Source organism: Malaya genurostris, chromosome 2, assembly GCF_030247185.1.
Source record: "Malaya genurostris strain Urasoe2022 chromosome 2, Malgen_1.1, whole genome shotgun sequence".
NCBI lineage: Eukaryota > Metazoa > Arthropoda > Insecta > Diptera > Culicidae > Malaya > Malaya genurostris.
The window spans coordinates 178,538,454-178,561,972 of record NC_080571.1 but is presented as its reverse complement, the minus strand read 5'-3'; the positions used below and the strand labels follow the sequence as shown (position 1 = coordinate 178,561,972).

The 23,519-nt window shown below is 37.0% G+C and overlaps 1 protein-coding gene and 2 pseudogenes across 2 annotated transcripts in view; all 3 read left to right on the top strand.

Annotated features, from left to right (window-relative positions):
- LOC131427598 (potassium/sodium hyperpolarization-activated cyclic nucleotide-gated channel 2) overlaps positions 1-23,519 on the top strand; it is a 1,904,453-nt gene that overhangs the window by 34,881 nt on the left and 1,846,053 nt on the right. The gene's annotated exons all lie outside the window — the stretch shown is intronic.
- Positions 4,760-4,922, top strand: LOC131433355 (U2 spliceosomal RNA; annotated as a pseudogene).
- Positions 11,210-11,372, top strand: LOC131433354 (U2 spliceosomal RNA; annotated as a pseudogene).

Below are 23,519 nucleotides of genomic sequence, written 5' to 3'. Positions count from 1 at the left end.
TATCTGAGAATGACATACATTTTTAAACTCATATGTGCTTTTTCCCACTCTGTTAGTCCATCTAGACATCAGTCCGATTGACTTTGTTTAATAAATAAATAAATAAATAAATAAAGAAGTTTCTTTTATAATGTATTTCGTGACAGCAGATGGTGTAAAACTCGAACCGAACAAAATAAGTTTGATTAAAAATGGTTTGGGTAATAAAAACTAAAAAGAGCTACGAGGATTCCTCGGAGTGATAGGTTGCTGTAGAAAATGTATTCGGGATTTGGCCGAACAGCAAGTAAGAATATGATAATCACACAGGCAATGCAACTGCACATTCGGCTGACACCGACGAAAGCGAATTTGTTCCCATGACGTTACACCCTTTAAATTACTATTCTAAACAAATTGTTCTTCTATTCTCAGGTCGCGATGAATAATAGTTAGAGTAAATTTTTCCCCGAGTATACAGAAGAAAACAGAAAAGGGTAGCGTTTGGTGTTCCTTTCAACATCAAAATATTTAAAGAATACATGAACCCTAGGAAAATTAATTGCATTTACTGTCCTGAACGTGTTATCCCTACCATCCAACTCGTTTACGAAAATTACTTCAATAGATGCAAAACTTTTAAGGTTAGGACAACCCAAAACATTTTTTAAGACTTAAGAACCGAAGAAGAATAGGACAAGATTATCGAAACTGTACACGAAGAATCCCACCGAGGCATATGGAAAAATCAAAAAGCAATAGCCAGAAAATAATATTTTTCCTGAATGAAGAAAAAAAATTGACAATACATGAAACTTTGGCCCATCTGTAACAAAATTAAATATTATCAAAACCCATTCAAGATAACATTAGGTGAAAAACCTTTAGAAATTGTTCACGTTGATATTTTCTTTTCACAGCCAGATGGTTTCTATTAGCAGTCGACAAATTTTCTTAGTTTGCTATTTTAAGGTCTGAGGCCAGTGTGTTTTTGGGTGTTTTAGAGGGCTATTTTCACGCTTCAAAACTGATTTTCTCAGAAACGGTGAGGAATGTCAAAAAACCCAATTGACAATCTCTTAGAAAATTAGTTTACTTCAGAATGATTCATTGACGCGGTCGTAGCGGTCGGAAAATTCTTTTTTCTGAAGGATGAATCTGAAAACGACAACTTTCAACATGTTCATTGAATATCTCGCCTTCAAAGGCATGCATAATAAATCTATTCTGACAATGTCTAATTATTTTAACTTAGATGCGATCAGTGCATAAAAGCGTAGGTGTCATCGCGATAAAAATGAAGTGAATGCTATTTTTGTGAAGGTAAGTCTATTTCTATGTACGCGCCATTTTTTCTGCTCCAGTTTCCTGGTAACGTAACGAAAAATGAGAGATAAATAAAATCGGTTCAGAAAGGCTGCCAAACAAGCGGTACCTTTTTTGGATTTATGTGATGTAATCAAACTTGTAACCGAAAATATCAAAACTCCATGCGGGAGAGCATGGAGACAAATGTAATACGCAGAGCGAGGCACGTGGTTATACGCGACCTACTGGCCTCAGCCCTTAATCCCAATAAAATCCAGAAGCATACCTGACTTGAGAAAAGCTCTTATTGACTTGTTTAGTCGGTATGGAAGGCCAAAATTGATAATTTCGGATAATGAGCTATCCATACGGTCTATCGAGGTTACAGGTTTACTTGATAATCTTAATATTGACATCTATGTCACGCCATCAAATCACAGTGAAACCAATGGAATAGTCGAAAGATTGCATTCCACACTGGCAGAAATCTATAGGTGCATAAGCGATAAATACGAGAGATTAACAAGTAAAGAAATGTTTCGAATTGCATGCACCCTTAACAACGAGACAATTCATTCGGTGACGAATTTTAGGCCTTGAGAAATCTTTTTTGTCGTGAATACGACTTACTTTACTGTGGGGTGCCTTTTCAAAATTTACCCTCTGAGGGAGTGATAAGTTTTTGATCGTGAATATCTCTTGTTGTATCTAACGAATCAACATAATTTTTGCTGCATGCCATCGTAAATATGATCACAATTTTATGATAAAATTTTCAGTGGTGTGACAAATTGTCAAATAATTCAAAATTAAACTTTTCTGAAATGTTTGGTATAAACGAGTATCAAAGAGGATAATTCATAAGGCGCGTTTGCCTTTCTCGTATTTTTTAGGCTCATAGCTCAGTGATCTGTGAAAGGATTTATATAATCTAACTGCCAAAAGAATCGAAATTTTTCAACTTAAACGTATATAGCTAAGCATTGAAGTATTTCAATAGTACACTATTGAAAACACTGTTTCATTTGACCCATGGCAACACCAGCCAATCAGAACGCGTTCTGAGGAAGAGAACAAAATATCTGCTGCTGTACAACAAATTGTTCGAGAAAATGTTCCGAACAGTGTTTAATATCGTAGTGAGTTCCACAATTTGGTCCTTCTGAAAGGCAGGAATGAATCCCGTACAGTATCCGGATAGTTTCTTTCAATGAAATGCATTCCGAAATAAAAAAATCGACATAAAAATTCTGTATGCGGTTATTTTTATAGCCGTTAGGACCGCCCATTAGTGAAAAAGCTACAAACGAAATCAGGTTAAAACAAGCCTCTCAACAAAAATTGGATCAGTTTGGGTTCTATCGCCACTGCGAGTGGATCTATTTTGTGTAGTTTGCAAAGCTAGTTTCGCCTCCGACAAGAGCGATTACGTCACAGCTGAAAGTCATTTGTTTGCATTGGTGAAAAAGCAACGAGGGAGAGCTTCACACAATATCAGCCGTTCTAATGGCTATAAAAGTTTTCTATGGAACTATTAGGATTTGTTGTTCGCAAATCGAAAGGAAATACCCTCAGTTCAGTGCAAATCTAGAACAGTTTGGTTAGATTTGTGCACTTTTCGATGTGCGAAATTCACAGTAATAGAAATCAAGTGAAGCCTTCTTTGTTTTTGCGAAAAATGTGTAAAAAGGGAATGCTTGCATAATTCATACAATTGATCAACTAATTGACATTCGGAAGTGTTAAGGAACATGTCAGTTGTGTTCGTATTCACGACATCCAGTTATGTCTCTGACATTACCCACCCGCCTTTTGGATTAAGAGATAATTAGGAAAGACCATTTGACATCGAAGATATGGTTGGAAAAAGATTCCAACTATATGACAATTAAAACGCATTCCGACCTGTATTAATCCACTTAGTGGTGTAATGATGCCATTCTTATATCAATCTACTATCATATATAATACTGTGGTATTCTTCAACATAATTTTCTTCGATTCTTAAAAGAAATCGGTTTGTTTGACTGATAAAAAGTATCAATTGGAGAAAATTTGATGTGGTCGATTTAGAAAATAATTTACGGTTTTTCGCCCATTTCAGTGATGGTGTAAAATTTTTAACACACTTTACCGTATAGTTCCGGATCCGACTCTCGGATGAAATTTAGATATTTCGCATAGGACCATAGATCTTTCATTTGAAAATAAGTTTGTGAAAATCGGTCGTTATCTATGAGAAAAATTAGAAGACATATTTTCATTTTTTGCACATTTTACCCCATAACTCCGAAACCGAAAGTCCAAATCCAAATGAAATTTTGGAATTTAGTATAAGACCTAAAGAGCTTTCATTTGAACTTTAGTTTGTGAAAATCGGTTCAGCCCTCTCCGAAAAAAATTAGTGCACTCATTTTCACAATTTTTTGCACATTTTACCCCATAATTCCGGAATCGGTAGTCGGATCCAAATAATGTTCAGGAATTTTGTATGGGATCACAAGACCTTTTATTTTAATCTAAGTTTTTTCAGCCACCTCCGAGAAAAGTTAGTGCAAAAAAACGTTACATACACACATACGCACATACACGCACACGCATATGTACACACACACACACACACACACACACACACACACACACACACACACACACACACACACACACACACACACACACACACACACACACACACCGAAGTAATACCTAACGGTAGTTCCGGGGAGCTAGGGTAGGAGATCCAAGGTGTTTTAGTGGGCAGTTCCAATTATACAGTGGTAGTCCTGTGGAGAGTCCCACACTCTTCGTAAATGCGATCTGAGAAAGGCCTTGAACAACGAAATAAAAAACGCGAAACTGAACCAGCACTAGAACCGAATGAAGAAGTTTTTATCAGTTTGCTAGCAATTCGTAACGAAAGAAAAGCACAGTATTCCGCGATTCGAGTGCAACAGGGTAACACAAAAACGCTTACCTTGAATAGGAAACTGCATAAATCAAAATTAAAAATAATCAGAAAACAGTAATACTATTATCTCTTACAGATAATGAACATGATAATGATAATATTATTCCTTTTCTTTCCGCTCATTCAAACCCAAACCGTCCAAATATTCAAATATATTTGATTAGATTAGAATAATATACATTATAGAAGTAAACGAGGATTACTAAATGCTTTAGGCTCAGGTATTAAAATGACAACAGGAAATCTAGATGATAATAATAATCTGATACATATAAACCGTGATCTAGAGGAGCTATGAAATGCCAATAATCACCTAGTCAAGGAAAATAATAAACAGATACACATCAACAAACCGATTGAAACCAGAATAAAAGAACAAGTAGGAAACATTAACGAACAACAAACAAAAATTACAAAACAAATAATTGCAATGAGACAGGACCCAATCAATAATCGGAATATTACCCATAAATTATAGCTCTAGGAAACATCTTCAAAATCTCTATCGCTTCTTGGCCTAAAGGCTAAGATCAAAGTGTAGTATCTGTTCTTATCAGGTTAACATCTGATAGATCTCCCATAAAGAGACAACAAATGGTGTGTCGAGTATTGTGATGCCAGGTCCCAACTCATAGGTTCCCTTCGGGCCCGAGGTATACCACCCTTCGTACCAGTCCGCGACGTCTTAGTAACTCGAAATCTTCCTTATATGAATCTCATCTATAACTTCTTGAAAACTATCAATGCAGAAATTTAGTCCTCTCTCTATCTCTCTCTCGTCTACAGCTCTATCGCACTCTTCTTTACGCTGCTGAAAGTATGACCTGTATAAACGATGCTTCGGAGCTAGCACTTGACTGAGTTGCTGAAAACTACCCAAAAACGTCACATCAACGTCAGTGCACACCAACAAACCATCCCAGCCTAGAATAATCTCTCTCGTTACAATCTGAAGAACGTGAAGATCCAGAAAACTCTAATAAATTTGTGACACAAACGAATGATGAATCTTAATTAAAAATCAATATTTTGTAAATCCCACCCTCCTCACATTCCTTTACTAACTATGCCTCCCCCTAAGTACGGCATCCCTTCTTCTCCTATAACAACGAGACAACCGGTCACGTTAAGCTAAAGCAAATGAGCAAATGAGCAAATGAGCAAATGAGCCTTGTTAACTACGAGCCCAGCCTACGAGTATCTAGACCTGCAAGCTGTTCACCAATCATCAAAAATAGACTTTTTTATCTTGGTACCCCAAGTCATACCTGGCAGCTTTACCATCATACTCTTCATACCCATCGCTGGAAAAGTTTAAAAATTACCAACCCGCATAGTTATCAGTAGTAAAAAAACTTATATTTTCTTATTACCCCAGGCCAAGAATCGAAAGCGAGCTACCCTGCAACTCCAAAATCTGCTAGTCAAAGATATTCATTCATCGAATCAGCCACCAACACCGAAATAAAACCATTGACATTGTAATCAAAAATGTTACCATGGCTGATTTGATATCCGATTGCAACCTGACGAATCGCAATATCTCTGAAACTTTTCTTATACACCTTATACAAATTGCTCCGTCTTTATGAACGACAAAAACTATAGCAGCCTCGAGTTGCACACAAAAAAACCCGCAATCATTATACTGTTCTCAGGATTCAAGATAAAAGAAAAGTCTTTGGAAACCAGTGTTACAATAGAAAAGCTGCACAATTTTCAAATACTTAGCAGACATAAATTGAAGTGTCTAGAGTCTATTGCATTTGGACCTGTCCATATTTAGTATCATTTCAAGGTAAATATCACTCATCTGTTTGATTAAGTTCATTGGACAGAGTAAGCTATTCAACAAAGACGAACAACCACCAACACCAAATTCGGAAAAACCAGTATCGGCCCGAGACGTGCCGAAATAGAGGAAGGAGAAGTTAACGAAACGCGCTCACCGTTAACATATTTCAACTTTGTGAACAACCGGCAAAAATTGTTATAAAGTTCACCAGCGGCAACGGCAATATACAGCATCGGATATTAGATACCAGCTCAGTAATTTACCATGAATATATAAAGGCTTATTCATAGAATTTATAAACAAATGAGGCGTCTGTAAAAACCTTTCTAAATAATAATAAATCACTTTTTGTTATACCCGGTCAGATTCGCACACATAACATAATCATAACACAAGTATATCAACAGTTGATATGTATAAAAATTTGTGTTATTTTAAGATATTTAACAAATGAAAACAGTTGAAACTTATGATAACAATATAATAACAAAGTCAGTTATGCTGTTTTATTTTCATTTGGAAGACTCATGATGAAGTTCATCAATTGAAAAAAAAGACATTCAGTAAAAAGCGTTCAAGCAGACAGGTTGTGTTACTGGCTTGTGAGTTAACGGCTATCACCGAGTCAAGGCAACTTTAGCTGCAGGTAAACAAAACCCGCCTGCGCCAATTGCAAATGCAGCAAAGGCTGGTGTACAGCCAATATTCGGGGCGACAGAGGTGCTAGGGCGCATCAGCGCAAAGCTGCAGAGACAACCACCAGGTATCAGTTCGTATGGTGTACAGTACCGGTTGCGGTGGACAAAACGAAGCATTATCGTGTGGTGCTACACAAGAAGCATCACACTTAATCGTCAGCAAGAGCTACAACGCTGTATCTAAGACCAGGTACAGGTAGCGTACAGACCAAGCTCAGCGAAGACCACGACGGCAGAGCAACGGAGATGGAAGACAGCAAATTTAAAATAGTTGGAGCAAGCTTTATGCCGAGTACCTGTGGAAAGCAGAAAGCGACTAACAGGTAGATCTATAATTATATTTTATTTAACTTCAAAGTATATTCTCGTTTATATCATTCTGTTGAGATCAATTATTCAAACATATTCATGTAATGGATGATCTAATGGATGAGAATTCAGGAGATCCATCTCTGCCACAAAGCGAAAATTTAACGGTTCCTAACTCGCAGAGAACGAAGTTTAACAATGAAACTTCTGCGGGCCCATGGATAGTCTATTTTCGGCATTAAATTTATTTTATATATCTAAAAAAATGACATCACGATTTCCCGCTACCAAAGAGATAGTAAGAGTCCATGAAGACAAGATCCGCGTTGTAGTCGATTCCTTAAAGCAGGCTAACGAGATTGTAGTTTGTGAATTATTTACCCGCGAATATCGCGTATATATTCCTTCGAAAGACGTTGAAATAGACGGTGTTATCACCGAAGTGAGTCTTTTGGTTAAATAATTGCTTGAGCATGGAGTTGGACGTTTCAAAAACTCTATGCTTGTGGGAGTAAGGATAATCGAGTGCAAGCAATTGTACTCAGCATCTTTCGAAGAAGGTAACAGAACTTATCGACCTTCAGATTAGTATCGAGTAACATTCGTTGGATCCGCCTTGCCTAGCCATGTTCACATCGATAGAGTTCGTCTTCCTGTTCGGCTTTTCATACCAAAAATAGCACAAACTGCAAAAATTTTAGCCACACAGCTACTTACTGTAGTAATAAGTCGAAATGTATAAAATGTCAAGGGCCTCATAAGGATAATCTTTGCGATAAAGATATTGAAAAATGTGTTTATTGTGGGGAGAGTGATGATCTTTCAGTATGCGCTGCATTTAAGTTGCGTAAGGATAAAACGAAGCTTTCTTTAAAAGCACGGTCTAAGCGCACATATGAAGAAATGTTCAAAACGATCATTTATGTCTCACATTTGGAATCCGTAAACGGTTTTTCAAATCTTGCGGAACCAGAGGAATCTGACTCTGACGGAAATAGTGAAGATACCTCGTTTGTCACTCCTCAAGGGTCTGTTAAGAGGAGATTAACAAACCACAAAATACCAAAAAAGACACCTAAAATTACACCTTCAAAAAAAGATCCCCGTGTTAAATCTAAAAAGCCAAATTTATAATCAAAAACTGTGCCTCCTGGTTTGTCAAATTCACAAACCAGCCCTGGAACTAGCGCAAGAAAAGACAAGCTCCGTTCCACAGCCACCATCATAATTACTAAAGTTTTCGAATTAAGAAATGTTATTCCTTTTATAGGTTAAACATTCCTTCGACTTTTAGTATAGAAACTGTTGCTTGTCAAATAAACATTAAAGGAAAGGACATTTGCATTGCATCGGTCTATATTCCTCCAAGAGCTCAAGTTGGACAGCGACAGCTTAATGAAATTGTTGAAGCTCTTCCTGCTCCCCATTTGATTTTAGGAGATTTCAATTCGCACGGAATGATGTGGGGTCCGTTAACAAAGATAGCAGATCATCTTTAATATATAATATTTGCAATAATTTCAACATAACAGCATTGAACATGGGTAGCATGACATGGATTCCAAGGCCCCCTGCACGTCCAAGTGCATTAGATTTATCTCTTTGCTCGATTTCAATTCGACTAGATTGCATCTGGAAAGTATTTCCTGATTTGCACGGTAGCGATCATTTACCAATCATCATCTCAATTAGCAGTAACAAAGGAATTTGTAATTCAGTTAATATTCTCTATAATTTGACGAAAAATATTGACTGGATTAAATTCCAAAGTAATATGTCAAGTATCCTAAATTCAACGGAAGAACTCCCTCCACTTGAAGAATATAACTTCCTCGTTTGTTCGATTGTAATTATTTTAACGTAGATGCGATCAGTGCATAAAAGCGTAGGTGTCATCGCGATAAAAATGAAGTGAATGCTATTTTTGTGAAGGTAAGTCTATTTCTATGTACGCGCCATTTTTTCTGCTCCAGTTTCCTGGTAACGTAACGAAAAATGAGAGATAAATAAAATCGGTTCAGAAAGGCTGCCAAACAAGCGGTACCTTTTTTGGATTTATGTGATGTAATCAAACTTGTAACCGAAAATATCAAAACTCCATGCGGGAGAGCATGGAGACAAATGTAATACGCAGAGCGAGCCACGTGGTTATACGCGACCTACTGGCCTCAGCCCTTAATCCCAATAAAATCCAGAAGCATACCTGACTTGAGAAAAGCTCTTATTGACTTGTTTAGTCGGTATGGAAGGCCAAAATTGATAATTTCGGATAATGAGCTATCCATACGGTCTATCGAGGTTACAGGTTTACTTGATAATCTTAATATTGACATCTATGTCACGCCATCAAATCACAGTGAAACCAATGGAATAGTCGAAAGATTGCATTCCACACTGGCAGAAATCTATAGGTGCATAAGCGATAAATACGAGAGATTAACAAGTAAAGAAGTGTTTCGAATTGCATGCACCCTTTACAACGAGACAATTCATTCGGTGACGAATTTTAGGCCTTGAGAAATCTTTTTTGGATTAAGAGATAATTAGGAAAGACCATTTGACATCGAAGATATGGTTGGAAAAAGAGTCCAACTATATGACAATTAAAACGCATTCCGACCTGTATTAATCCACTTAGTGGTGTAATGATGCCATTCTTATATCAATCTACTATCATATATAATACTGTGGTATTCTTCAACATAATTTTCTTCGATTCTTAAAAGAAATCGGTTTGTTTGACTGATAAAAAGTATCAATTGGAGAAAATTTGATGTGGTCGATTTAGAAAAAAATTTACGGTTTTTCGCCCATTTCAGTGATGGTGTAAAATTTTTAACACACTTTACCGTATAGTTCCGGATCCGACTCTCGGATGAAATTTAGATATTTCGCATAGGACCATAGATCTTTCATTTGAAAATAAGTTTGTGAAAATCGGTCGTTATCTATGAGAAAAATTAGAAGACATATTTTCATTTTTTGCACATTTTACCCCATAACTCCGAAACCGAAAGTCCAAATCCAAATGAAATTTTGGAATTTAGTATAAGACCTAAAGAGCTTTCATTTGAACTTTAGTTTGTGAAAATCGGTTCAGCCCTCTCCGAAAAAAATTAGTGCACTCATTTTCACAATTTTTTGCACATTTTACCCCATAATTCCGGAATCGGTAGTCGGATCCAAATAATGTTCAGGAATTTTGTATGGGATCACAAGACCTTTTATTTTAATCTAAGTTTTTTCAGCCACCTCCGAGAAAAGTTAGTGCAAAAAAACGTTACATACACACATACGCACATACACGCACACACATATGTACACACACACATACACACACACACATACACACACACATACACACACACACACACACTGAAGTAATACCTAACGGTAGTTCCGGGGAGCTAGGGTAGGAGATCCAAGGTGTTTTAGTGGGCAGTTCCAATTATACAGTGGTAGTCCTGTGGAGAGTCCCACACTCTTCGTAAATGCGATCTGAGAAAGGCCTTGAACAACGAAATAAAAAACGCGAAACTGAACCAGCACTAGAACCGAATGATGAAGTTTTTATCAGCTTGCTAGCAATTCGTAACGAAAGAAAAGCACAGTATTCCGCGATTCGAGTGCAACAGGGTAACACAAAAACGCTTACCTTGAATAGGAAACTGCATAAATCAAAATTAAAAATAATCAGAAAACAGTAATACTATTATCTCTTACAGATAATGAACATGATAATGATAATATTATTCCTTTTTTTCCGCTCATTCAAACCCAAACCGTCCAAATATTCAAGTATATTTGATTAGATTAGAATAATATACATTATAGAAGTAAACGAGGATTACTAAATGCTTTAGGCTCAGGTATTAAAATGACAACAGGAAATCTAGATGATAATAATAATCTGATACATATAAACCGTGATCTAGAGGAGCTAAGAAATGCCAATAATCACCTAGTCAAGGAAAATAATAAACAGATACACATCAACAAACCGATTGAAACCAGAATAAATAAACAAGTAGGAAACATTAACGAACAACAAACAAAAATTACAAAACAAATAATTGCAATGAGACAGGACCCAATCAATAATCGGAATATTACCCATAAATTATAGCTCTAGGAAACATCTTCAAAATCTCTATCGCTTCTTGGCCTAAAGGCTAAGATCAAAGTGTAGTATCTGTTCTTATCAGGTTAACATCTGATAGATCTCCCATAAAGAGACAACAAATGGTGTGTCGAGTATTGTGATGCCAGGTCCCAACTCATAGGTTCCCTTCGGGCCCGAGGTATACCACCCTTCGTACCAGTCCGCGACGTCTTAGTAACTCGAAATCTTCCTTATATGAATCTCATCTATAACTTCTTGAAAACTATCAATGCAGAAATTTAGTCCTCTCTTTATCTCTCTCTCGTCTACAGCTCTATCGCACTCTTCTTTACGCTGCTGAAAGTATGACCTGTATAAACGATGCTTCGGAGCTAGCACTTGACTGAGTTGCTGAAAACTACCCAAAAACGTCACATCAACGTCAGTGCACACCAACAAACCATCCCAGCCTAGAATAATCTCTCTCGTTACAATCTGAAGAACGTGAAGATCCAGAAAACTCTAATAAATTTGTGACACAAACGAATGATGAATCTTAATTAAAAATCAATATTTTGTAAATCCCACCCTCCTCACATTCCTTTACTAACTATGCCTCCCCCTAAGTACGGCATCCCTTCTTCTCCTATAACAACGAGACAACCGGTCACGTTAAGCTAAAGCAAATGAGCAAATGAGCCTTGTTAACTACGAGCCCAGCCTACGAGTATCTAGACCTGCAAGCTGTTCACCAATCATCAAAAATAGACTTTTTTATCTTGGTACCCCAAGTCATACCTGGCAGCTTTACCATCATACTCTTCATACCCATCGCTGGAAAAGTTTTAAAATTACCAACCCGCACAGTTATCATTAGTAAAAAAACTTATATTTTCTTATTACCCCAGGCCAAGAATCGAAAGCGAGCTACCCTGCAACTCCAAAATCTGCTAGTCAAAGATGACTGTTACTCTAATATACTGAGAGGACGGTCCGGAAAAGATTCATTCATCGAATCAGCAACCAACACCGAAATAAAACCATTGACATTGTAATCAAAAATGTTACCATGGCTGATTTGATATCCGATTGCAACCTGACGAATCGCAATATCTCTGAAACTTTTCTTATACACCTTATACAAATTGCTCCGTCTTTATGAACGACAAAAACTATAGCAGCCTCGAGTTGCACACAAAAAAACCCGCAATCATTATACTGTTCTCAGGATTCAAGATAAAAGAGAAGTCTTTGGAAATCAGTGTTACAATAGAGAAGCTGCACAATTTTCAAATACTTAGCAGACATAAATTGAAGTGTCTAGAGTCTATTGCATTTGGACCTGTCCATATTTAGTATCATTTCAAGGTAAATATCACTCATCTGTTTGATTAAGTTCATTGGACAGAGTAAGCTATTCAACAAAGACGAACAACCACCAACACCAAATTCGGAAAAACCAGTATCGGCCCGAGACGTGCCGAAATAGAGGAAGGAGAAGTTAACGAAACGCGCTCACCGTTAACATATTTCAACTTTGTAAACAACCGGCAAAAATTGTTATAAAGTTCACCAGCGGCAACGGCAATATACAGCATCGGATATTAGATACCAGCTCAGTAATTTACCATGAATATATAAAGGCTTATTCATAGAATTTATAAACAAATGAGGCGTCTGTAAAAACCTTTCTAAATAATAATAAATCACTTTTTGTTATACCCGGTCAGATTCGCACACATAACATAATCATAACACAAGTATATCAACAGTTGATATGTATAAAAATTTGTGTTATTTTGAGATATTTAACAAATGAAAACAGTTGAAACTTATGATAACAATATAATAACAAAGTCAGTTATGCTGTTTTATTTTCATTTGGAAGACTCATGATGAAGTTCATCAATTGAAAAAAAGACATTCAGTAAAAAGCGTTCAAGCAGACAGGTTGTGTTACTGGCTTGTGAGTTAACGGCTATCACCGAGTCAAGGCAACTTTAGCTGCAGGTAAACAAAACCCGCCTGCGCCAATTGCAAATGCAGCAAAGGCTGGTGTACAGCCAATATTCGGGGCGACAGAGGTGCTAGGGCGCATCAGCGCAAAGCTGCAGAGACAACCACCAGGTATCAGTTCGTATGGTGTACAGTACCGGTTGCGGTGGACAAAACGAAGCATTATCGTGTGGTGCTACACAAGAAGCATCACACTTAATCGTCAGCAAGAGCTACAACGCTGTATCTAAGACCAGGTACAGGTAGCGTACAGACCAAGCTCAGCGAAGACCACGACGGCAGAGCAACGGAGATGGAAGACAGCAAATTTAAAATAGTTGGAGCAAGCTTTATGCCGAGTACCTGTGGAAAGCAGAAAGCGACTAACAGGTAGATCTATAATTATATTTTATTTAACTTCAAAGTATATTCTCGTTTATATCATTCTGTTGAGATCAATTATTCAAACATATTCATGTAATGGATGATCTAATGGATGAGAATTCAGGAGATCCATCTCTGCCACAAAGCGAAAATTTAACGGTTCCTAACTCGCAGAGAACGAAGTTTAACAATGAAACTTCTGCGGGCCCATGGATAGTCTATTTTCGGCATTAAATTTATTTTATATATCTAAAAAATTGACATCACGATTTCCCGCTACCAAAGAGATAGTAAGAGTCCATGAAGACAAGATCCGCGTTGTAGTCGATTCCTTAAAGCAGGCTAACGAGATTGTAGTTTGTGAATTATTTACCCGCGAATATCGCGTATATATTCCTTTGAAAGACGTTGAAATAGACGGTGTTATCACCGAAGTGAGTCTTTTGGTTAAAGAATTGCTTGAGCATGGAGTTGGACGTTTCAAAAACTCTATGCTTGTGGGAGTAAGGATACTCGAGTGCAAGCAATTGTACTCAGCATCTTTCGAAGAAGGTAACAGAACTTATCGACCTTCAGATTAGTATCGAGTAACATTCGTTGGATCCGCCTTGCCTAGCCATGTTCACATCGATAGAGTTCGTCTTCCTGTTCGGCTTTTCATACCAAAAATAGCACAAACTGCAAAAATTTTAGCCACACAGCTACTTACTGTAGTAATAAGTCGAAATGTATAAAATGTCAAGGGCCTCATAAGGATAATCTTTGCGATAAAGATATTGAAAAATGTGTTTATTGTGGGGAGAGTGATGATCTTTCAGTATGCGCTGCATTTAAGTTGCGTAAGGATAAAACGAAGCTTTCTTTAAAAGCACGGCCTAAGCGCACATATGAAGAAATGTTCAAAACGATCATTTATGTCCCACATTTGGAATCCGTAAACGGTTTTTCAAATCTTGCGGAACCAGAGGAATCTGACTCTGACGGAAATAGTGAAGATACCTCGTTTGTCACTCCTCAAGGGTCTGTTAAGAGGAGATTAACAAACCACAAAATACCAAAAAAGACACCTAAAATTACACCTTCAAAAAAGATCCCCGTGTTAAATCTTAAAAGCCAAATTTATAATCAAAAACTGTGCCTCCTGGTTTGTCAAATTCACAAACCAGCCCTGGAACTAGCGCAAGAAAAGACAAACTCCGTTCCACAGAGCTCAAGTTGGACAGTGACAGCTTAATGAAATTGTTGAAGCCCTTCCTGCTCCCCGTTTGATTTTAGGAGATTTCAATTCGCACGGAATGATGTGGGGTCCGTTAACAAAGATAGCAGATCATCTTTAATATATAATATTTGCGATAATTTCAACATGACAGCATTGAACATGGGTAGCATGACATGGATTCCAAGGCCCCCTGCACGTCCAAGTGCATTAGATTTATCTCTTTGATCGATTTCAATTCGACTAGATTGCATCTGGAAAGTATTTCCTGATTTGCACGGTAGCGATCATTTACCAATCATCATCTCAATTAGCAGTAACAAAGGAATTTGTAATTCAGTTAATATTCTCTATAATTTGACGAAAAATATTGACTGGATTAAATTCCAAAGTAATATGTCAAGTATCCTAAATTCAACGGAAGAACTCCCCCCACTTGAAGAATATGACTTCCTCGTTTGTTCGATTCTGGGGGCCGCTGAACAAGCACAAACCAAACGATTTCTTGGTCCATCGTCTAACAGAAGGCCTCCAAACTTTTGGTGGGACAAATAGTGCTCAGATGCTAAACACGCAAAACAAAATGCTTTCAAGACGTTTTTAAAACGAGGAGGAGGAACTCCTCAGAATTTTGATAAATTCTTGGTTTTAGAAACCAAGTACAAGAACATACTTCAAGTCATGAAATGCAGCCATTGGAGACATTTTGTGAAATGTTTGTCAAGAGAAACCTCAATGAGCACTCTTTGGAATACGGCCAGACGAATAAGGAATCGTAACGTAGGAAATGAGAGTGAGGAATAGTCGTACCGATGGGTATTTAATTTTGCGAGAAAAGTTTGTCCAGATACTGTTCAAACGCATAGCATTATTAGGGAGTCTTCTTCAAACAATGATACCATTGATTTCAATGATGGAATTTTCCATGGCACTCATGTCTTGTAACAATAATTGGTTGGAAAGAATTAAATTCAACTTGATGAAGAATCTGCCCGACCTCGCAAAAAGACGTTTGTTGGAATTGTTCAACAAGTTTCTTGAGCAAAATATTGCTCCACCTGACTGGAGGCAAGTGAAAGTTATCGCCATTCAAAAGCCGGAGAAACCAGCTTCTAATCACAACTCATAAAGACCCATTACAATGTTGTCCTGCATCAAAAAATTGTTTCAGACAAGCTCCATCAACGTGGACTTCCAGCGGTTATAAATAATTATTTGCACAACCTTTTGTCAGAGAAGTGCATGTATTTTTCACATGGCGATTTGGCAACAATCAGAATTAGCTACATGGGTCTCCCGCAAGGCTCATGCCTCAGTCCGCTCCTGTATAATTTCTATGTAAACGACATTGACAGCTGTCTCGTAACCCCATGTACACTAAGACAATTGGCAGATGATGGCGTGGTTTCAGTAACTGGACCCAAAGCTATTGATCAGCAAAAACCATTGCAAGATATCTTAGATAAATTGTCCGTTTGGGCTGTTCATCTGGGTCTTGAATTCTCTGCGGAGAAAACAGAGCTGGTCGTCTTTTCAAGAAAGCATGATCCCGCTCAACTTCAGCTTCATATGATGGGAAGAATGATCCAACAGGTTTTGACTTTCAAATACCTCGCGGTGTTGTTTGATTCCAAATGCACGTGGGGAGGACACATTAGGTATCTGATAACAAAATGCCAACAAGGAGTAAATTTTCTTCGAACAATAACAGGATCTTGGTGGGGTGCTCGTCCGGGAGATCTAATAAAATTGTATCAGACAACGATACTTTCAGTGATGGAATATGGATGCGTTTGCTTTCGTTTCGCTGCAAACTCTCATAGTTGGTTCTTTCTTGGTCCGTTGTTAATAAGGTAATGTTTTGTTCTTCTAATCTATTGCTGATAAATCTTATTTCTTATGTTATGTACACTCTCCTACTCAATGCTTGATCGGAGAAATAGGTATAAAGCGAGAGGACTAGTGTTTGATGGACAGAGAAGATGTTTGGATGTAAGGTATCGGTCGGGTGACGGCAAGGATGTAGTTCATGTACGTTGCTACTATGTCTGTTTCGAGTTTTATACCGCTGACAGACATGTGATTTCCGTACAATGATTTCTGTACAACGTTGTACGCGTACAACGATGAGGTGACAGACATGTTTTGCGCACAGAATGAATGTACTGTGAAACGAAAAAACTCAAAATTTAGCTTAATTTCCCAGCTCCGATGATCGATAATATAGAAACCAAAAATTTATGTGGTTTGAAGATTATTACTAGCAACTTATTTATGACAGATATAATCTTGTCGCTCTGTCTTAGCTATTAAACGATTTGTGTGTGATTGTTCATTAGATGACAGTATCACTCATATCAAATTTTATGATTTTAAGGTACGTTTTTGACACCTTTGTTCTGGGACACAGAATTTTTTCCTTCATTGTTTAAATGTAATTAGCATTAGAGAAAATTAGATTTTCATAATTTTGATGTGCTACCGTAACATTCACTGATAAAAAAAAAACAAATATAAACATAGAATGGAGGAAATATGAAAGGCTTTTAGAACTAATTTTCGGAACACGAACACTATTTTTTTGCAACGACGCTGATTTCTACCAAAATGGTGATGAATCACTAAATTTTGTTTGTAAATCTTACCGACTTTTGCTAAATCCGCATAAATTTCAAGGTGTTCAGTCATAATTCCTTTTTCACATGCATATTCACGATAAAAATAAGAGCTCATAAACTATTGAGATTGAGTCTCAAAATAGTAAATAAATCTAAGATATTATTAGTATGTAACCATCAGAAACGGCATGGCACACACATATTTCAGAAAAATTCTGTCAACGTAACAGTTTATTCATCACGAAATTTTCATAAAGCTTGCTTCAAATAGAATTGGAACAAAGACAATTGCATGTATTTCAGTTATTTATTATTGTATTCTAGATCTTTTTTTATACAAATGTAGCGTTTTCTTCATACTTTTAAGAAAAAATACGGATAAAATTATTCGTCACGGTTTTGAAGGGATTCTCGAATTTTCCCTGTAACACGGCTCAGTAGGCGGCGCACACCTTCTTCGACCATCGTTTTAGCTATCTTATTCCACCAGGTCGTCATATGATTGATGTTTTTGACAACGTTTCACTTTGCCTTGAGTCTCCTCTTCATGATTGCCTAGTATTTCTCAATAGGGCGGAACTGGGGCAGTTGAGTGGGTTAAGGTTTTTCGGAACAAACTGGACCACTTTCTCTGCATACCATTCTTAAACGGCTTTGCTGTAATGACAGCTTGCCAAATCTGGCCAAAACATTACAGGATGGTCGTGGGATCGAATGAACGGCAAAATTCGTTTTTGGAGACACTCTTTTTGGTATAGTTCCGATGTCATTGTCTTATTTGTAACGAAAACTTTCGTTTTTTTGCCGCAGCTGCAAATGCCCGGCCAAATCATAAATTTTCTTGCAAATTTGTCGGCAAAAACAAATTTAAATTTGGCTGGAACATCCCCCCGAGCCGTTGCCAAGTAAAATTTTTGACCTGGGATTTGACCGAAGTCAGCCTTGACACAGGTTTCATCGTCCATCAGAAGACACCCGTTGAACTTGGTCAGCACGTGGTCATATAGTTTCCGAGCACGAATTTTGACCACACTATTCTGTTTCATGGTCCGATTTGGCTGTTTGCTAGCTCGATACGACTTGATTCCTTCTCGAAGTCGAGTTCTCCTCACGGTACTATGGGCAGCACCGAATTTTCTGGCCAAATCACGGTCCGACAGATTAGGATTCCTCTTAATCGTCTTGAGACTTCCGAATCGTCGTCAATGTTTTCTTATACCGTTTGATAACGCGCCATACGGTATTTCTGGGCAATTTCAGCTGTTTAGCTAGCCTAGATGCAGACCACAATGGATTTTCCAAATAACTGTGCACAATTTTTTTCCTTCTTTCGGCTTCCATGTTGATTGTTTACAAAGTACATTCGATTTTCAGAATGTCAAAAATCATACGTGAAGCTGACAAAATTCCCGACACGTGGGCGCCAAGAGCTTCCAAATCCGTCCACCAGGAGCGCCACAATATGAGCAAAAGTTTGTTCCAATTCTAAATGAAGCAAGCTTTAAAAAGGATTATGTTTATCATAAAACTGATTTAAAACCTTCTTGAATTTTAAATCATTCCGAAATAGATTTGACATAGGTTTGATGCTATTATATAATAGCAAAGTGCTTCAGAAATCTTATGAAAAACGGTCTACTACACTGGAATATAATCTGATAATGGTTTTATTAGGGTTTTGAGAAGTTTAAAATTGTTATGCTATATTTATGAAGTAACACTGAAAACTATTACAAGTATTTCTTAAATTGAATATGTAACTTGGTACGTGTTCTGCTTCAATTTACTCACACTGAAAGACATGATTCACTGTTCTCTCTATTCATACCCAAAATAAGACTCTTTCTAAACAATTTAAAAACCAGTTTTCTTTCCATCGAACGGCATTCAACCCGATGACACAAGACGAAGTAATAAGAAGATTTAGAGTTTCCAGAAGTGAATATAGGGGACCAATGTTATAAATGGAATTTCGATAGGTCATCAATAAACAGGTTTATTACACAATTGGTTTATTCATGTATTGGATATTTATCGTACAAAATGTGCTTTCAAAAATGAATCATTATGTTTCTAAATCCATTTCAACAATAATCTTACTTGTTATTGAATAGAAAACAATTACTCAATAGTGCTGATTTTTTGTACAAATATGAATAAATTGTTTTCCTTATTTGTATTTCAAAACTTCACCAAATTAATGAATATTTCTTGGTTTGACTGCTTTTTGAAAATATGATACAAAGTATATAAGTTTTATGCTGCTTGTTAGCATTTTACCGAGATTTTTTTCAAAATATGACGATGGTTGTTTATTATTTGATGCTCAGAAGAAGGAAATATTGTTTCATGAGTTCACCATCGCTCGCCAATGGCGCTGATAGCAGTAAACAGTAATGTGATTTTGCGCAGTACAACGATGAATGACCGTAGTACGGAAATCACCATGATGTATCATGATGCTCGCGTGATACCATAGTGATTCAGGGTGACAGACATGTGATTTCATGGTGTACAGTGATACCGATATCACATGTCTGTCATAAGCATTAGAGTGGCTAAATCAAGATCAGAGTGGCGAAATGGTAGCGCGTATGCACGGAATGCATAAGAACGCAGGTTCGAGTCCTGTCTCTGAGCGTATCTTATTTCAAAAATTCATTTTTTCTGTTAGTTTTTTTTCACTTGGCTTCTCCAATATATATTTCCGCTCAGTCATTGCAAAAACTGAATTTAGTCATGGCGGCTTTACGTCAAACTAAAATTAATAAATCGTTAAAAACAATTGCGGTTTGATTTTCCGTAACAATCTGCTTCTGGTAGGAAAGGGCAGACAATCAATACAACCTTCATAGGGGTCTGTCGCTGATGATGTCCAGCCAGCGACTGGCACCATTAAAAGAAGGTGACAAGCGATTATAAATACACTCTCCTACTCAATGCTTGATCGGAGAAATAGGTATAAAGCGAGAGGACTAGTGTTTGATGGACAGAGAAGATGTTTGGATGTAAGGTATCGGTCGGGTGACGGCCAGGATGTAGACCATGTTCGATGTACGTTGCTTCTATGTCTGTTTCGAGTTTTAGAGTGGCTAAAGCAAAATCAGAGTGGCGAAATGGTAGCGCGTATGCACACGGAAAGGCCGAAATCAGCATTTTGGCGAAAAAATTAGTTGATTTTTTGATTTTAGTTAGTTATTTTTTGAGACAACTAATAAAATCTTACTTTTGCTAATTTTGATTTTTTATTTCTGATTCCCTTAATAATAATAAAATATTTGTTGAAATGGCTATTTTTTTAGTTGAATTCACCAATTCAACGTGCTGTCATTTCTTAGCTAAGGCACACTTCATTTCCATTCAACTAATTTTTTAGTTGAATTAGAGAAATAAAACGTTGTTTTCAACCAACATAAATGGTTGAATTGGCTTCTGCAATTTGCAGCTATGTGGCGCACTGTCATCGAAAAAAACGTTAACACCGTAATGACTACTAGCCACTAAATGGCACACTACTACCGAAAAATATTTTTCTCTATTGGCAGGTATAAATACGATGTTGTATTGGAGCAAAAGACATAAGCGAAACATAAACTTCTTTTTGAAAATTTTACTTCTAAATCGCTGTTTTCTTCAATCGACTTCACGAAATCGTCTCTCTTACTGAAAACTTTGAGCACTCGGAAAACAAAAACCGAATACAAGTAGTACACCGGACGGCGTTGCCCGGAAAATTGGAAGATACAAAAAACATCATTTGACATATAAAGGGTGATTTTTTAAGAGCTTGAGAACTTTTTTAAACAATAAAACGCATAAAATTTGCAAAATCTCATCGGTTCTTTATTTTAAACGTTAGATTGGTACATGACATTTACTTTTTGAAGATAATTTCATTTAAATGTTGACAGCGGCTGCGTCTTAGGTGGTCCATTCGGAAAATCCGCATTTTTATCGACAAATTTTGTTCAGCGATGAGGCTCATTTCTGGTTGAATGGCTACGTAAATAAGCAAAATTGCCGCATTTGGAGTGAAGAGCAACCAGAAGCCGTTCAAGAACTGCCCATGCATCCCGAAAAATGCACTGTTTGGTGTGGTTTGTACGCTGGTGGAATCATTGGACCGTATTTTTTCAAAGATGCTGTTGAACGCAACGTTACAGTGAATGGCGATCGCTATCGTTCGATGCTAACAAACTTTTTGTTGCCAAAAATGGAAGAACTGAACTTGGTTGACATGTGGTTTCAACAAGATGGCGCTACATGCCACACAGCTCGCGATTCTATGGCCATTTTGAGGGAAAACTTCGGAGAACAATTCATCTCAAGAAATGGACCGGTAAGTTGGCCACCAAGATCATGCGATTTGACGCCTTTAGACTATTTCTTGTGGGGCTACGTCAAGTCTAAAGTCTACAGAAATAAGCCAGTAACTATTCCAGCTTTGGAAGACAACATTTCCGAAGAAATTCGGGCTATTCCGGCCGAAATGCTCGAAAAAGTTGCCCAAAATTGGACTTTCCGAATGGACCACCTAAGACGCAGCCGCGGTCAACATTTAAATGAAATTATCTTCAAAAAGTAAATGTCATGTACCAATCTAACGTTTAAAATAAAGAACCGATGAGATTTTGCAAATTTTATGCGTTTTATTGTTTAAAAAAGTTCTCAAGCTCTTAAAAAATCACCCTTTACAATTAGAGTGCAACATTCGAAACTCACTTCACTATTCCGCGTAAAAACATTATTTCGCACAATCGCTTCAAATGCGCACAAATTCTGAATAAACTTTCCACTAAGGGTTTTTCGTCATTTTTACAAATCGAATCAGAAATTTATATATGGATACATCGTAACACATGCGAAAAACATCAAAACAATTTGCAAGCAGTTTCAACAAGACTGTCCTTTTTAGCTTTTTAATGGATTGTTTTGCTTTGACACTTCTCATGGGTTTTTGGCTAATAAACTTGTTAATTAAACCAATTTCAGTTTTGTGTTCTTTGTGCTGTACTTGAATAATGATGGTGATAGATAAATAGAAACAAATTTTCTGATTTTAATAACAAATTAGTTGTCAATGAGAATTTCGTGTTGGATTGTAATATTGCTGGTTTTTGTCCAGGATATTCGCCAACTAAACAAATTCTCTAAAAGTAAAAGTTTTTTCCAGCAAAGTAAATTCTCAATTTTAACTAATTTCATAGTTATTTTGGAAATTTTGTTGTTAAAATCAACTAATTCAAAAACAGTAATACGAATTAGGCACAGAGCTAATTTCGGTCGTTCCGTGCATGGAATGCATAAGAACGCAGATTCGAGTCCTATATCTGAGCGTGTCTTTTTCCAAAAATTCATCTTTTCTGTTAGTTTTTCTTTCACTTGGCTTCTGCAATATATATTTCCGCTCAGTCATTGCGAAAACTGAATTTCTAAAGGTTTTTCACCTTATGTTATCTTGAATGGGTTTTGATCATACTTCATTTTGTTACATATGGAAAATTTAGAAGACGGCATATTTGGCTCAGTTAGAAGTGAAATGGTTAAATCGAAGTAGAAAAAGGTGGGTGTGTAATGTCAGCGACATAACCGGATGTCTTGAATACGAATAAAACTCACACTCTTCTTTATACTTACGAATATCAATTAGTTGGTCGATTGTGTGCATTGTGCAAGCTTTCCGCTTTTCACTACTAAAATTTTAATCGATACATCTAAACTAAAGTACAGACTAGTAACATTAAAAATTCTAACACACAATTAAATATTAGAACATAACCAGTATAACTTTGTGATATAATAATGGTGATTCTGAAAAATATCTTTCATAAAGGCGTTCGTGATGGAGAGTTGAGTTCGATTTCCGATGGATACCGCTGACTTCCGTCATCTATTTCCAGGCTGACCTGTTGTCCGTGGGTGCGATACTGATATGTGTTCCGTAAGAGTCTCGTGCTTCTTCCGGTTGCAGTAGCAAGCATTTTATTTCGCTAGAAGATGCCTCGATCGTGCCATAATTAACACATTGACAACGACAGTCAAATTCAAAATGAATGGTTTCTGAGTCGGTGCTATGCATTTTATATAGTAAATCAGCATAAAGTACTACTACAATGTACAACTGGTTGAAAATTGGGCCGTATACTG